Raw genomic sequence first — 3,898 nt, 5'->3', positions numbered from 1 at the left:
AAGCCATGTCGTTGTGCCTGGGGCCGCCACCATGCCGGGGAGCAGTGCTTCGCGCGCCGGTAAGCGCAAACCGGGGCCCGTGTAGGCGCTGACTCCTCCTGGGCCTCCGTGGTGAAAGGAAAACATCCGAGGTTGGCGTTTCCTGTCTTCGACCCGGTCTGGGTCGGAGGCATGTAGGCATGGCTGACATTTTCCCGTGCTCAAACTCGTTCGCACCATTTACAGGAGCCATTGGCTGTAACTCCCCCAAGAATCCTCGGCACCCTGACTCGCTGCTGTACCCCGGGCCGGCGAAGCGTGCGGGACCGGACTCCTCCTCGGGCTCTTCACCATGGCTCCCTCACCTCCACTCCCATCCACAGAGACGACAGTGGTCGTGTTGGAAAGAGGCCCCCGTCGACTCTCACCCAGTGCATGCACAGGCCAGATGTCTCCCAGTCCCTCTCAATCATTCACCCAGCGCGAGGAGTAGTGCCCACCGCTCCCAGTCGAGCACCCCCTCCCCCCCTCTCATCAGATCCAGCTGTGTCCCCCTCGCTGTCAATGCACACTAGATCAGCTGCATCAATCTCAGCTAATGACAACAACAACTGCCCCCGTACCCCTCCACTGCAATACTTAATTCATTCCGGGTGATTCCATAGTTTCGTGGTCTTTCGATCGCCCATTGTGTTACTTTTTCTTTCTCCGGTGCGAAAATAATTGATTTGATCCCTCACATTCCTGTCATTGTCAAACGTCACTCCTCCGTTCACACAGTAATTATCCATATAGGCACGAATGACATCAGGCGGCAGCAATCGCTCCAAATGTGGTCCGACTACGAGACCCTAGTAGGTGTTCTCAATACATTACATAAAACCTGTATCTTCCTTTGACTAATTCCCACCCTCCTCCATAGCCGCATCATTGGTGCAGACAACCGGCTCCGTGATTTCTGCCATGCCTGCCGGCATGGCTACATCAGCAACTTTGATGACTTCTGGAAATCCCCATCGCTATATCGTGACCTAATACACCCGAATCACAAAGGTATTCAAATCCTGGCAAAAGAACATCGCTCAGCACCTTTCATCTGTATGACGTCAGTTAAACCCTGCACCTAGTCACTTAGCCCACGCATTTTCCATTCCTGTTATTATTTCCCATAGATTAACACCGGTCATAGATGCATCACCAGCAAGCCTATAGGAGCAACCCTCAGCAATATTACACCACTCATGTCATCCCACCAGCTGCATCCATCACCCACACCATGCGTGCCCTATTAAATGCACGCTCCATCACCCAAAAAATCATTCCTCCTAAATGAATTTTTCACTATACAAATAGCCTGGACATTTCTTTGTATCACAGAAACCTGGCAGAGGGCAGAGGATTTTATACAACATTAATAGAACTGTGTCCACCGAGCTGCTCTTTCAAGTGCACCTCCAGGCCAGCCGGGTCAAACGTTGGTGGCGGTTTGGTTTGGCTGTACTTTGTAAAGACTGTTTTTCCTCTCGGACAGTGAGCTGCGATAGCTATAGATCATTTGAACTTTTAATTACAAAAATTGGGCGTTTAAATCCTTTTTATTGTATTTTAATTTATGCCCCCCCCCCCCCCTGGTTTTATAGCAACTCATTTGTATCTGATTTGAGTGACCTTTTGACATCCATTATTACATTTGAGAGATTTGTATGACTAGGAGATTTTAACTACCACATTAACAAATGCACTGACCCCTCCGCAATGAACTTTCTTAGCATCACTTACTTACTTACTTGAATTCCTTTCGGAACATAGCCCATTGATGAGTCGTTTCCACCCTCGTCTGTCTTGCGCCATCCTCTCCAGCTGTTTCCACGTCAGTCCCTTCTGTTTCACATCTAGCTCTGTGCTACTTCTCCAGGTGTTTTGGGGCATCTTAGCATCACAGAGTCTTTTAATCTTGTCCAACATGTTACGGGTCGTACGCATAACAGGGGAAATACTCTTGATCTTGTTTTTAGCTTTGGCGTAAACATAGGCAACATTGTTATTAATGATCATGCAATGACAGACCACAAATCTCTAGTTTTTAACATAGCTTTTAGTCCTGACTGTGTGGCCGGAACGCGCATTAAGCGCTCCCGTATAGTGAATGGTCAATCCGCTGAAAACCTTTCTGCTGCTTTTAACAACTCCACAATTCAACTGCCCCCAAATGCCAGTGATGATATTAATGTTTTAGTTCATTATTTTAACTCGCACTCGTACAGATATTTTCGATGAAGTTGCTCCCTACAAAACCTGCACTGTCCACACTTTAAATAAAACCCCATGGCTGAATGAGGATACTCACCGTCTTAGACGGCAGTGTAGAAGGGCTGAACACCATTGGAAGTCCACAAATCTTGAGGTCCACCGTTTACTTCTTAAATCACTTTCAATTGATTTTAATTATATGGTGAAAAATGCCAGAGCTACTTATTTTTGCTAAATTCATTTCATCCAGCAAATTGCATTGCAGTGAACGAGAGCAAATCACAACTTCCCCCGGGGGTGGTGACTCCGCCCTGAATACGCGCTGTGGTGTCAGTCTATCATCATGTTTTTTCTGCAAATGATTGCAATAATTTCCTCCTGTTCTTTGTAAACAAGGTTCCTACTATTAGGGCAGGCATTATTCCCTCGACTCCCACCTACTTTCCTCCTCCAGTCCTCTAGATGTTATACCTATACCACCATGTTGAAAGATGTTTTTAGCTCCATAGGTCCATCCCTGCTCTCTATCATTAACCTCTCGCTTGTCTCTGGCCACGTCCCCTCTTATTTTAAAACAGCCACAGTTCAGCCACTTTTTTAAAAGTCTGGTTTGGATCCAGCACTACCTAGTAGCAAAATTGTTGCTGAACAACTTTTAACTGTTTTACATGAGCACAATATTTTAGACAAATTTCAATCCGTTTTTAGACAAATGCACTCCACTGAAACCGCACTTTTAAGAGTATCAAATGACATAATGATGGCATCAGATGCCGGGCGATGCTCAATCTTGGTCTTGATGGACCTTAGTGCCGCTTTCGATACGATCGATCACCCCACATTAATTAATAGGCTCAGGGGTTGGGTAGGGGTCACTGGGAAAGCCCTTGACTGGTTCACTTCCTATGTCTCAGACAGGACGTTTTCAGTGGCAGTAGGCCCCCATGTCTCAGACTATGTTCCCCTCTCCTGTGGGGTCCCCCAAGGTTCGGTCCTGGGACCAACCTTATTCGCACTATACATGCTACCCTTAGGTCACCTTATCAGCACTTTTAATAACATTTCTCATAATTTTTATGCAGATGATATCCAGCTTTACTATTCTTTTAACACTAAGTGTCCTGCTTATTTTAATTTTGATGTTTTACTTGAATGTATATCAGCCATTAAAGCCTGGATGGCAGATAATTACCTAAAGCTAAACAATGATAAAACTGAGGTACTTATTGTGGCCCCTGAGAATATTACAATATTAGCCTCAAGTAGTTTTCACCAGTGAGGGGGATAACTTTGTAATATGCTATTGGCTGTTTGTATTCTTTTTGGAAAAATATAAAAAGATACTTCTGTGGAAAGGCTATATTATTTTACTTATATTGACCCTATAAACAATTTAGTATTATTTAGTATTTGTAAGGTTTTGCCCACTCAAATACCTCGTCAGATAATCCCCACATATCCTACAACAACTTCTGTGAACAGACTTCACTGTAGTAGCTTTTCATAAATTATATTTGTAGGCTACTTAGGCTGTCTGCTGTCATGAAAGTTTATAGTTAGAGAAATTCAAAGTCTAGCCGTCTGCTGTCCAGCCTCTCTCCCACCCCTCACTGGGGAAAATTCTGGGAGGAAAACAGAAACGGGGTGAGTTGTCTTGTTACCAATAAAA

This window comes from Protomyctophum bolini (assembly GCF_963924005.1).
Source record: "Protomyctophum bolini genome assembly, chromosome: 11".
Lineage (NCBI taxonomy): Eukaryota > Metazoa > Chordata > Actinopteri > Myctophiformes > Myctophidae > Protomyctophum > Protomyctophum bolini.
Note: the sequence above shows the minus strand (reverse complement) of the source record.